The following is a 13,829-nucleotide window of genomic DNA, read 5'->3' on the forward strand; positions in this document are numbered from 1 at the left end:
AAAAGATCTTTTAAAAGGCCCAATCCATTGTTACTGTGTTTTTCAAATGGTGGTATCAGTTGGCTATAGTTGATGGCAGTAAAGTGTCATTCAAAGTGCAGGGAACATACTACCACCTTCCCAAGGAGTTGTTTCCCCCCCCCCTCCCAGCCTGTGTAGTATTACCCGAAGTAGTTGCATTAGCCCTTTTACCCCTTCTCTGAAATGTGCTCATTTCCTTTTCTTAAGTCCAGGGACCCACTGGAGAATTAACCTCAGACACTACATCACAAGCTTGAAACAAGCTGTAGTGAAAGTTGAGACTCCCGCACACTTCACTACTTTGTTTAATTCAGAAGTCAAGAATGGATTTATCTAACTTAATAAACATGTTGTAAAGGAAACCTAAATAGCATAGAGCTCTTATGAAACTCTTAAACAAAGGTTTGCAGACTTTCTCCATAGAGACAGGACTAAGGCTGCACTATAATCTTAGGTGAGTTTGTTTATAAAATGGCTGAAGGGGTAGAACTTAAAAATAAATAGCAAACTCTTTCCACCCATACCCAAATTCCACTGTGAAAAGAAGCACCAATAATTACAGTTCCTTTTCTTCCGATGGTATCGTCTGTTTTCCTGTTTCTTCCCGTATAAAGTTTAATTTGGATATTAGTCTGTTTTATGTAGCTGTTGTTATACCACCTCATAGGACAAATATCTGTGCATAGGAGAAGTATCCATCTTAAATTTCTTTGCTGTGTACTTTTGAATAATAGGTACGGATTTTATTAGAGTGTGATCCTATAATGGTCCTTTTCCTGCCTTCCAGGAATTCCAGTATGACACCAAATTTATTTTTCTTTCCCTTCTCTAATACTCATTATACTAAGCCTGCAACATGTGCTAGGAAATAGGGATATCAGTAAGCTAAAAAAGTACTTTGAGAAAGACATTTCAAACTAAGAAAACCCCAGCCTACCTGTGCTCAGTGAAACCAGTGATGTATTACAGAATTAGGGCTGTGGAAACCAGAAAACATTTCAGTTCGGTTCCCATTCAGCTCCAGTCCACATACACACAGCTTAATGCAAGTCATCAAGTGAATAAAGCTTATTTTCTTAGCCTTTTATACGTAAGAAAGCTCAGTTAGTATTTTACCTATTCTTAAATACTGAAATAAATAACATTTCTGACCACTTTCACTGGTAAGAATCACTGATAAAGTTTGTATGTTCTGGTAGAAATACCTTTTCAGGAATCTTCCTGCCTATAATTAAAGATTACTGGTCCCCAGCTGCAGATAAGAAGCATAAAAATTACATGTTGCTTTGTGCTGAACTGAAGCTATGACATAGTCATGGGGCACACAGAAAACTAAAACATGATGGAGCCACGTAGCTCCCTTTTAGTACATTTTAATGCTAGTTGTTAATCAGTGCAACTGCATGATCCTGAGATGTGTTACTTTTGATCTGTGTTAAAGTGACAAGGAACTGTTAAGGAGCACCAGTTCTTTTTAGAAGATGTTTCCAGTTAATGAAATTTGGATTTCTGTATTGTGCCTTCAACTGACTGTATTCTTTCTTTATATATTCTTTATATTGTACAGAGCTCTTTTGTCCAAAGTAAGAGTAAACCGTATCTTAAAAGTAGTCATCATCTCGGCGCACACCTGAAAAACATGTAAAACAAAGCACGACAGCTGGAGAAAGATTACTGTTTTCTGGGGTTTTTACAGGTCTGATCTCCTGCCTTAAAGTTTTTCCAGTGTTTGGGGTTTCCCTGCAGGAACTCACTGACAAGCATGTCTATATGGTTTGCAAAGCTCAGATTGTAGATATACACATGTAATTGCTTTGTCTTCCATGCGTGGCAGAGCCATGGTACAGGTGGCTGGCCTGTGACTCTCACAAACACACACCATCCCTCCACCCCTCTCCCAAATAGCCCACACCAATACCCCCAGACATGTTTTTTCTTGTGTGTTTCTGGTATACAAAGGTGAACAGTGTGGTCGTAGAAGAGTTTTATGCTGCTCCTTCAGTTTTAATTTAGGATTTCAAATTCTCTACAGGGCTCTGTGAATTACATGAGAATGGATCTTTTTTAGAATATTTAGATATCAGGCAAGTTAATCTCGATTTATACTGAAATAAGTGATTTCTCATCTTGGCAGTGTACTGAGTTTGATTTTAATTTGTACTGAGGCAAAAGTCCCTTCAGCAAGTCAGTCTTGCCTAGATGAGAATGCATATCTTTGCTTTTGAGCTTCTGTCACACAACTAATTTTGCTGAACTGTTACAGGAAAACAAATGCTTTTTGTAAGAACTTAGCACTTGCCATCCTTCAGTTAAGAACTGACAGATCTCTCACCTACATGTTTCTTAGTCGCTCCAAAAGTCTTGTTTAGCTTTGCATTTCCAAAGAGGTTAAAAGAGGGAAATAAAGTTGTACATGTTATACATCTATAAGCATCCCCACACACAAATACGTAAGCCCTTCAGCCCACCCCCCAGAAGCAAAGAGAACCTTCCTGAAGGTGTTCTTTGCTGTGTGGTATGGTGCGCTGCAGAAATGTTGTTGTAGGAATGACCCTGTTACACCAGCTGCTGTCATTCTTATGAAAAAATACAGTCAAGTCAGTGGAGAGCTATGTGTAGAGAGCGGTCATTTTCATGAGTCAAGCTTGAGCAATTAAGTGCTGCATTTTTCCAGCAGGCTTCTAGATTTGTTTGGGAAGAAATATTACAACTTGCTGTGTACATTGTCAATCCGAGCGTCACCATGTAGCTGAAGCTGAATATTTAAGTTGGTTATATGTATTGTCGCTTCAACCTGTGGCAACTGTTGCTACAATGAGAGGCTGAAAGGCCTGTCACGGGCATGGAAAGATGAACCTCTGTACAGGCAGCATCCAAAGAGACAATATAGCATCTGCTTTCAAAGGCACACCTTCTTCTGATGCTTAAGATTGGTTGTCTACATCCAAAGCATGCTATTTGTTACCTAAAATTATATTCTAGATGGCTTTCAATCCTGTTACCAGGTTTAAAATGACAAACCAATACTCTCAGCATCTAGTGCATTATTGTGGTATTTTTTACTGGTGAACAAAGCAAATAGGTTTCATGTTAGCATCGGAGATGCATGATTTTGAGATACCAGTTTTCCCATGGTCCTGCTGCTGCAGTGGATCACATTTAACCTGTGGAAATATTAATATAGATATCATGTAACACCTTCTCTCTGACTCTTTGACCACTACCAAAGCACAATACTTTGTAGTGCTTATCCTGAGCCCATTTGTCAACAGTACCTAATTGATTAGGCTACTGTAACATTTTTATTCTGCACATGAAGTTTCCTCCTCAGCAATCTCTCCCTCCCAAAATGTACATTCATCATTAATTACAAAATCAATGAGAGAGATGGTCTGGACATATACAATTGATAGCTTCCCTCTTCAGATTAGCATAACCTCCCAATTCATTACGTGAAATGAATAATACAATTGCTGCCACTGTGAGAAAGAGGCAGGCCACTTGCTGTAAATTCCTTAACAAAATGTGGTGTTAGGCACCTTTTCATTCACTGAATGTTTACTGCGTGTTTGGAGGTATCCATCTTACTGAGCCCAGATTTGTTCTCCTATCTCTTGGCAAAGCAACAATCATAAATTTAGACAACTAAATGTTTAAATGTTGAAAGACATTTCAGGTTCCTCCTGAAAGCTGCAGTGATTAAACTGAGAGCGGCGTAGTGCTGAGACTGCAACTATGAATAAGATATTAAAAAAAAGATGAAAGGATCAAAAAATGTGGTCCCTTTAAACCCAGTGATGTTTGCTGCATTAGAAGGGTGAATGGAATTTAGGCCACTGTGTGTGTACTTTTCTGTGTTAAAGCATATTAAATGAGTGAAATCTCCTAGGTATGTCTTTCACTCTGTACCGTATTAGGATTAGAGTCTTCCATTTTTCTTTTCTCAAAGAAAAAAAGCTTTCAGTCACATTTTCCAAAATAGCTTCTGTGGTCTTTCAGTAGCTACCCAGTTATAACTTAATAACCCGGGTCAATTATGAAGAGATATAACATTTCCTGTAAGAGTCAGGAATGTAGCTGACATTCAGTAAGTATTCCCTTAGTAGATGGATACAAGAATAATCCCCCCCCCCCGCCTTGTTTTTTTTAATGTCCATCTTGTACCTGACTCCAGGAGTTTCACTGAAATTAATGGAACACTTTGTGGAGTGTAGTTTGGACACAGGAGTAATGTTTAGATGCTTCCTGTCAGTACCCAGACACTGGAATATGTTTATGCTGAATACGCTTTATATATATGCCGAAAACACTTTATATACTATATATACATATATCAGGAATCTTTATTTTAAATTATAAGATATGAAAGATGGTTTAGCCATTTAATTAAAGGGAATGGGTGCTTACAATCCCCATAAATATTAATGGATATTTTATTGGAGTTTTAGGAGGAGTAAAAAATCATTCCCAATTAATTAACTGCAAGACAGCCACTCACCTCAGCAGGATTTGGACCAGGTTTCAAGTGATTCTTGGTGAAACTAACAGTCCTTGTTCTAGGGATTGCAAAAGCATAAAACTAAATGCATGAACTGAACTGAAGCTACAGTAGTATTATTACAAAGCTGTTATCTATAATAAATAAATTAGGGAGAATACCTGAAGCAGGGCTAATGCCAGTATTTACAACAAAATTCAAGCTAGGCTATGAAAAAGAGTAATGCTAATTGTCTTCCTTCTTATTACATTGTAGTATAATCATCTATGTGATAGAGGTCAACAGAATAAATAGATAATTACAAACATGCGTTAAACCAAAGATGTCTATCTAGTTTGGGATGAAGACAAATTTGTTATCTGATTTTATTAGCACTTCTGGATTGTCCCTTGAGCTAATTTTGCAATGCTCCCAGTGTGATTACCATTCAGAAGTTTTATTTAGACCTCGGTGAAGAAAATGAGGTGAAGAAAATGACTGCAGTCTCTTTCTCTTCATCTGTACATTCTGAATCAGATATTCCTCTCTGGAAAACTTTCCAAAAGGATTCCTTGGTGAAGATTGGATTGCAAAATCAAAGTCTTGGTTTACAGAAATGGTGGTGTCTTTCAGCACAGAAATTAAGTCAAAACTGCATGCAAGCATTAAGTCCATCCCTCTCAAATATATTTTTCTATTACTTGCTTCAGTGTTAGTTCTCACATTCCTAGTCATGGGGCTGTCCTGTGTTTGTCAGCTACTCCGTCATCTGGCAGGATTTCCTCCTGGTTATTTTCCAGTAGTCGTAATTTTGTGATATTACTACAATCCTGGCCAGAACCCCTTAGTCTCACTTTAAGTAATTCTTCCACAGTCTTACAGTGTGCTCTTCAAACCTCAGTCGCTATCACATCTTTCCTGTCTTACCCAAACTAGATATACAACTTTTTTATTATGACAATGCGTGGAAAAGGAAAGACTGATGAACCACATCTGATTATTTCTGCATGAATAAGGTTCTCTTAGCTAAACAGAAGCCCTTTTCATGTGAAAAAACCTTGCATATTTTTGGCCCATGTAACCATATTTACGAAGTTTTTTCAAGCACATTGTTGACTCATTTATCTGCGATGCAGTGTTGTTACATTTTATCATGTAAACATGTACTTAGGAGCCTTTATAAAATGCAGATTATTGACCAGTCCTATAACTATTTACTCACATTTTAAGAAAACCAAATTATCTGACCTGATTGCATAACTATTAATTCTTTAAAAAGAAAATGCCACTGTAGTATATCTGTATTTGGAATTAAAAAAAAAAAAAAGACTTAAAATTATCCCACTAAGCTGCTAACAATCCTTTTGGAGGAATTTCAGACTCTCCATGTGTTTGTGTTTGCCGTATAGCCTCATGGCTTGCAAAATTTGTGTTTGAAAATATAAATATTTTTTGAAATTTAGGAATTAAAAATGAAATATGTTTGGCTGAAACTTGTTTGCCAAGTTTCAGCCCAGAGAAAAATTATTATGGTTGAGTTGCAAACCTCTGAATATAGGGGTTTATAATGGAAACACTGACATCGCTTTAACTGTAGTGGCACTAGCACTGCAGTGTAATATACACTAGAAATAGAAAACAAGATTAGAGATGACATTTAGGACATGAGGCCTTCTCCAGGCTGTGGGAAAAATTACTGTGTTCTATTTTTTTCCACAGCCTGAAAAAGGCCTCTGGGTCTGAGTGTCACCTCTAATCTTATTTCCTATTCATACCGTGCATTTAATTAACCCATTTTTAAATTATTATTGACAGTAGATTGTTGCAGTGTTATGTACCAGCCCACATCCAAATTGTGGCTTCCCTAGCTCGTGTATGTCAAGGTGGTGGGGAAAGTACCAAGGAGACACAGCATTTTGTTTATATTTCCCTATCAAAGGATCACAGTCCTGCAGCCGGCTGGATCCTGTCGCTACCAGCTGTGCTAGCTGATGAATTGGGCAAGGGAGAGACCAGGGAACTGCAGTGCTGTGCATATACGCAAGCTACTTTTGCTAAAGGCAAAGTAAAAGTTAACAATTATATACACTTACCCTGGAACCTCTGGGAGCAGTAACCAGGATAGTCAGTTACTCAGGTGCAATGAATTCCGCTATATATTAAAGAATGTTGCTGAACACTAAGAAATAATTTGGCAATATGTGATTGTGGGCTGGGTTACCTTCACCACTGGTGAAGCCCTGATGTTAGTACTGTCAAGGAGATATCTCCATCACTGTGGCCCCCCGTCAAAGGAGGGACTTGGTATTGCCTCAGAAGGGGTACAGAAGCTCCAGAAGTAAGTTTTAGATTTCTTCATGGCAAACTCTTTCCTTCCTAGCCATCTTCCGACTCGTAGCTGTTTTATTTTCCTATTCACTGTACTACACGATAATTGCCTGTATACTTACATGGCCTTTTAATGCCTACTGTAGTGCTACAGTATTGCTTTGCTATGGTCTTTCAAGCTGTATTCTCAATGTGACATAAAAAGGAGCAATAAGCAAAAAAACTACCGTTGCAGAATAAATGTGATTGCAATTACTCCTTGCACCCAGCAGACTAATGCCTGTAGAAAATCCATATCTTTAGGACGATTAGACAGACAGCATACATGTATCCTGTCTATATTGCTAGAATGGTCAAAGTAGAAACTTGTACTACATTTGGACTGCATTTTCAATACTCATCTGACCAATTCTTTTTATTGTTGCAGTCACAGTAGACAAAGATACTGGAAGCTGCTGTCCATTCTCCAAGAAATGGATCCTGCAAAGTCAGTAATAGCGGTAAACTTACTGCTGAAGCAATTCCCTAGTGAAGATACTTCATTCCACCACCGTGAAAGCTGATGTACTTATTAATGAAGGGATAAACGTGTCTTCTGTTCCGTATGTGTAAGTAGGTGTATAATACTGTATATTTTGTTTGTATGCAAGTGTCTTCTTGGCAGGTAGTCTGCAACCAGCAATTGCCAGCTGCTAAATGTTCAAGGAAGCATGATTTGAATTGCTCTCCACACTGTGGGAGAGTGGTCAGGAAAACAATTCACATTTAATATAATCAATGGATTCAGTCCCTGTAGCAAAGATACAGGAAAATTTGTTTACCAGTGCATGTATTTTGGATTTAAATTTTCAGAGAGAGAGATGAATAATAATTATTCTCTCTTCCACAAAGAATACATCTTAAAGCCTAGGCTGGGTCCCTCAGAAAACCTGGAATATGAATGATTACATAAAGCAGAGATTTCATATTCATTTTTCAACAAGATTTTGACATCTTTATTGGCACAATATATTATTCAAATTGTGTTGTTCATAGATACAGGAAAATGTCATCTCCTTTTTGTGGTTCTTAGGAAATATAAACTTTCTTTCAAAAATATTCCTTCCAGTGGTTACAGCTCTCACTGAACAGTACTTTTTGCACAAGCCAAATGCACCATATAGTCATTTGACAAAAAATAGCAAGATGATTTGAAATGCCATTAGTTACCAAATCTGCTCTAGCAGGCTCGTAACCACAATACTTATTCATGAGCAATGCTGGGAGACAGAAGGTTCTTTCAAAACCACTGCCTTGGGCTGTGAGTGTGGGACATGAAGAATAGGTGGAACAAAGTCTACATTGGGAAAGCAGAAGACTCAACTTCAGGCTACAGGTGTGCTAATCACTGCACCTGGAGTGCTAAATCATTCCAGCAGACATGTTGAATTTGCCTAACACTCATGTCAGAACACTGTGATACACCAGCCACCACGTCTCACTTGTGACAGTCTCAGGTCACATTTCTGGACTTCAGGGCCAGAAGAAGAGTTTCTGAGAAAAGGTACTCTATGTATAGAAGCTGCAAGGAGTGAATCTGAAAGAGTTCTGTTGGTGCAATGGAGTGAGTGGGCATTGATTGCAATCTTAACCTGATCCAGCTCCAATGTGCTGGTTTAAATGATTACCTGATTTAACTAAACACACATTATTGCACCTTTTGTTACTCTGGGACAGCTCTGCCTACAGGTGACCCAACCTGAAACAATAACATGGCCTGCTGTTTGGTAGGTGGGAGGAATGTATTTACAAAGCAAAGCTCATGGCTGCCAGGCATGGATCTGCAGCTTTCAAGATCCCACCAGCCGTGCAAGTCCTTCATCCAGAAAAAAACTTGTATGCTCTCTCTCAGCACAGGTAAATGACCTTGCAGGTGGCAGTAGGTCATATTAAGTTAGCGCTAGGTCTTTTTCCTTGTTTGCTCTTGAAACATTTTGTGTGATGATTCTGAGCATATGTGATACTACTATTCCCCTACGCTGTCAGAGACAGCAGGAGATTAACTGTGTGTTGGTAATGTGCGAGGGAAAAGCGAAATTTGCCTAAGTTCAGCACCAGCTCTGATTTTCCAGCACACATAAGTCTGAAATTTATTGGTGGGAAATCAAGCAAAGCAAAACAGCCTACTGGCAAAATTTGCTGAAGCATAGGTAAACTAAAGCTGTGAGCTTCACACAGCTCTAGATCCAAGCTTATCCAATCCTAGCAAAAGCCTTATGGCTTCGTGCTGCATTTTGTCTTTTGAAAGTCAGTGTTACTGTTTCCTGGTGGTTTATTTCCTTCTTGTGTACCACAGAGATGTGACAGTGAAAGATCAGTTTCAATGTGCATGCACAGCATTTGAGTTATCTCCTTCCAACAGCAGGTCCTGTTCTGCATCACATCATTCATGGGAGGCAATAGAAAGAATGTTAAAATGCTAAATTGTGACGATTTAAAGCAACAGTTTTATGTGATAACTTTATGTTATTCAGAAACTACTTGAAATACCATTATGATATTATAGTGCCACTACACATAATCCAGAAACTATTCACCATATTTCTCCCTATATTTGTCTTGCAATTTGGTAGGCACGTTGGCTAGAGTTGACTGAACAGATTTGCACCAGGTGAAGTCTTTTTCCTCTAGACTCACCTTGGTTGCTTCCAGTCCTTGATGAACCTTTTCCTTTAAGACACTTTGGGAACCAGCAGGAATCTTCCTGCAAGAGATGAGGGTTCACGGTACATCTACACAGATAAGCCTGTACATCTGTTTTTTAACTTGTGGTCCCCAGGCTTTAAAGCTGATCATCAGTTAACTTCTAGGTACCCTGACTCAAGCTGCAGCTCCTGAGTGGCTGGAGTTGGCTCCTCACTGTTTACCTCTCTCATTTTCTGTGTGCTGTACATTCTCCACTCCACTCTGGAACAGAAATTTGAATCTCAGTTTCCCAGACACCAGGGAGTGTCTTGATGCTTACCAAATAGGTCGGTGATGCTTCTTTATCTGATTCAGTGCCACCTGCTGTTCAGATGAGGTTGAAATGTCCTAGAAGGAAAACAGCCTGCCTCAGTCCAGGACAGCCAGTTACCAGGTGCCTGGGGTACTCAGCTGGGAAGTAACATCTTGCTCTGACTGAAATGAATCTGTTGATTATTTTGAAATCCCCTCCCATCACATCACTGTGCAACTTCATGAGAAAGTTCACATCTGAGAAGCCCTTGGGGAAAGAAATACACAAGTGCCTGAGCCCTTCTCCATCTGTTGGCATCTCATTTCTTATCTATTCCCTATGGTACCCTTTTCTAGAAATCTAATTCCCTGCCCAGGTTCTTGGGGAAACCTGTCTTTAGCAAAGACATCCAACAAGTCAGATTCTATGATGCTGATTCCAAATATGTTTTTACAAATGTTGCTGTTAAGCTTTCTTACCTTCTCCCTATGCTGTCATTTTGAAAGGGAGGGGTTGTAAGAAAATGTAGTTTTAAGAAAAAGCCTCTCTGAATTGCAAGTTCAACTATTAAAAAATACAACTAAAATAAAGCTTGACACATTGTGTCTGGCAAAAAAAAAAAATCCTTAACTGCATTGTAATTTGATCAGAAACAGGTTATAGATTTTGAATACTGCCTAAAAAAAGACAGTGTTACTTGTGGCTTCCGGAAATGCCAAATCCTGCAGTCTGGTCTTAGACTCCCTTTGAACATTTGTTAGGGAAAATCTGTAAAATTGATTAATTTATTAAGTATAAGAATAGCAGTAATATACTGCAGTGAAGGTTATTTTGCATATCTTTTAAACATTTGCAGAAGGCTCAACATTTGGTGTCTTAATAGGATACAGTTTCACAGTAACAATTAGCAATTTTGTGGTGTCTGCTGTAGTAACTGTTACAACAGTAAGGGTCTTCTTACCATGTTTTCAATGCAGGAGGTAGCATGTAGAGCCACCACCTTGTTGGGGTCAGTCTCAGGGTGTTGGCTGAATAGCTTAGAGTTCAGCTGTGACAAGTGGACAAGCAATGTGACTGTCTCCATGCTAATGTGTCTGCAGGAATTTGCACAGGGGAAATAGGGCACTGGTGAGAGTAGCAGAATAAATCAAAGTGTGAAAGCAACTGCAGTCAAATATCATACCCAAGCAACCAGTGACTTGGCATGCTGTTTGGAAACAGGTTGGGTTACCTGTCAACGTGGCATTATCTCTCTGTTGCTAGAAAATAATGTCATCTGAGGATAACACCTAAGGAGCACAGATGGCTGTTATACAGACTTGATCCTCTAAACTCTTATCATAGCAAATTATTCCATTGATATAAATTGGACCACTCCTATAAAAAAGATCTTGGTTATATTCTTTAATTCTTTTATTATTGAAATGATCTATTAAGTACAGTTTCTTTGCTTTCTGTATGGGTGTATATCTGTTAATCTTTAACAAAATAACATTATTTGGTGGACAAACTGTGTCATAGCCTAACAGTCACTGGGATCAAAATCATTGTTTCAGACTGCGGGATATAAATTCTCACTTGGAAACATTATCTATGCATATACTAAACAAAGAGATATCAACTCTGATTTGATATTGGTATTTACTTTGCTTGAGAACCTCCGGCCTGGAGTCCTATACCTGTCTGCAGTCTAATGTTTTTTCCCTTGGTTTCTACATAGGCATTGAAGACTTGTGGCTGTAGAGCAAGAATAATTTAAACAAGAGTAAAACAAGTAAAATGGATTGAAATTTAGAATGGAGCCTCTTTTGTTTTTACCTATTCCAAATTAATTTATGTATGATTATGATGCAAATCTCTTAGCATTTCCTGAAATATTCATTGTTTGAATGTGAATAATTTTCATAACTGCTATTTGTGTTTTCAGGCAAGCCTCCATGCTCTGTGAAACTTTCACGAGCAGAACAGCTACAGAGTTCATGCAGTTTCCCTTACTCTATGCACTGTCTAAGAAACGGTCCCACTAGCTTCAGAAACACAGAAATCAAAATAAGAGCAAGTTGCCTTCAGATGGAAACCTTGCAGACACGAAGCTGACCCAGGTGCTTAACTTGATAATGTGGCTTGCTATGTCACTGCACAGTTTCGTAAGGCAGCTTTATGGAAATTTGCTAGAAAGCACTTCCCTTCTCCTCTCTTCTTTCTGTCTGTTTCACTGCTAGTTTAGAACTGAAGCCAAACTCTTGGAAGCCCATTTTATCTAAGCAAGGATTAAGATAAAATATTGAATCCCTCCAGGACAATCTTACAGTTCTTACAATTCTTTTCACATAAGCCGTGCAGTTCAGCATTTTTGACCATTATTTGGACTTTCTCATTTACAGTCTACTAAACATTTTTTATTTTGAAGATACCTTTTCTCCAGGAAAACCTGCAATGTTGGATTTGAAGCTGTCCCCTGCGTGAGGGTTTGAGGCCCTGGGATACAGACCCAGCTTTAATGCTTACCTCCTGCTGGCACCAGAGGACCAGGCAGCAACAGACTGATTACACAGAACTGTCCCATGATTTTTGAAAACTGGATTCCCTCTAATTAAACACACATTGGGAATTCTCTGAAACGGGAAAAAACCAACCATCCAACCACCAAAACCCATAGTATTTCTAATTTTTACTATAGCTGTCACTGACACACCATAGATTCAGCTAGCTATTTGTTGAGTAATGTTTAGTTTTAATTCTGGCATTATTAACTGAGTAACTAGGAGTATTTTGTCATTATTTTACCAGACATGGACTGCGATGAATCTGTCTGGAATGCTTCTGGGCCGTATTTTCTTTAATAACAGAACCAACATGGTGACTTGCAAATATTTGTTTACTTTGGTTCTATTTACTCCAGCGTTCTCCTTTGGTAGGAACATGTTTCTTCATTAAAGGCTGAAAAAGAATATTGGTGTTAGTCCTAGGTTCTTAAATACAAAACCCATAAGGAATAAAGATAGAACCATTTTCACAAATGACAGACTAGCCCAGGACTTTTCCTGAAAAACAGTATAAGCAAACTTTGTACTTCTGCCCATGTAGAAAACGGGCTATCCATTTGTGTTTATATTTCTTTTTTTTTTTTCCCACAGAAACATCTTTGCCTCTGGTATAATGGAGCACTCATCACTGCCCTGTATCTAAAGAAACCAATTCATAAAAACTGTTTGGAGCTGATTTTCTGGAGTTCCATCTGAATCTCAGGACGTGTCCGTGTAACTCAGTTACTGTCTGCTGACAGAGAGCTATGTGTGTCTAAATGGATAGCCTTTAATACCATAAATTTTAATACAGCAGTGACAATGAAGCACAGTGGAAGCAAATTCTGACATTTACTTCTGAAGCTGTAATTTAATTCAGTCATAAATGAGCTTGGTTCAAGTATTAATTTGAAGTCGTTTCTATTTCTCATCTGCTGGCTAAAGCTTGCAAACAATAGGGTAAAGGTCTTGCTATAGTGCTACAAATAAGTAAACAATCTTTTCTGCCAAGTGTAAACTCAGAGTCACAGAATAAATTTTGACTAATTCATCCTACATATGGATACTTGGAAACTACAGATGCTACATAACAATCTCTATCTGCAAATATTTCCCAAGGGAAAAGAGAACGCCAGTTTATAAACCTAGTTTAAAATAAATCATTGCCATGGACTGCTGTTAGCGCCCACACTAGAGAAACGCTGTGGACAGGGTGAAGTGTGGGCAGTCTGGCTCAGCATCAGGAGCACAATCCCCACATAAGGGGAAAGCAAGGTGAGTTCAGAAGAGAACTTGAAGAGGATATGGGGGAGAATAAAAGCCTCAATTCATCAGAAAGCAACTGCAGCAGCTTACCTAAATATACCTGCTGTTCTCTGAAGAGGTTGCAGGCTTATCTGCACCATGACCAGCTAAGCTAGACTGTCCAGTTAGAGCTAAGAAGGAGCTGAAGAACTGGACTGAAGCTTGGATTAAAGATGACATGTAGACTTAAAAGCGA

The 13,829-nt window shown here is 38.6% G+C and overlaps 2 long non-coding RNA genes across 2 annotated transcripts in view; one reads left to right on the forward strand and one right to left on the reverse strand.

Annotated features, from left to right (window-relative positions):
- LOC133269021 (uncharacterized) overlaps nucleotides 1-11,858 on the forward strand; it is a 27,992-nt gene extending 16,134 nt beyond the window's left edge. Inside the window, exons 2-3 of the long non-coding RNA XR_009743268.1 lie at nucleotides 7,254-7,434; nucleotides 11,731-11,858. This is a non-coding gene — a long non-coding RNA (uncharacterized LOC133269021). The remainder of the gene's footprint in view (nucleotides 1-7,253; nucleotides 7,435-11,730) is intronic.
- LOC133269022 (uncharacterized) overlaps nucleotides 8,558-13,829 on the reverse strand; it is a 21,454-nt gene continuing 16,182 nt past the window's right edge. Inside the window, exons 3-4 of the long non-coding RNA XR_009743269.1 lie at nucleotides 10,765-10,897; nucleotides 8,558-9,569 (exon numbers count right to left, since the gene is read on the reverse strand). This is a non-coding gene — a long non-coding RNA (uncharacterized LOC133269022). The remainder of the gene's footprint in view (nucleotides 9,570-10,764; nucleotides 10,898-13,829) is intronic.

Source organism: Pezoporus flaviventris, unplaced genomic scaffold, assembly GCF_033815535.1.
Source record: "Pezoporus flaviventris isolate CSIRO_AGI_PZ_B2104156 unplaced genomic scaffold, CSIRO_AGI_Pfla_v1 ptg000013l, whole genome shotgun sequence".
NCBI classification, from domain to species: Eukaryota; Metazoa; Chordata; class Aves; order Psittaciformes; family Psittacidae; genus Pezoporus; species Pezoporus flaviventris.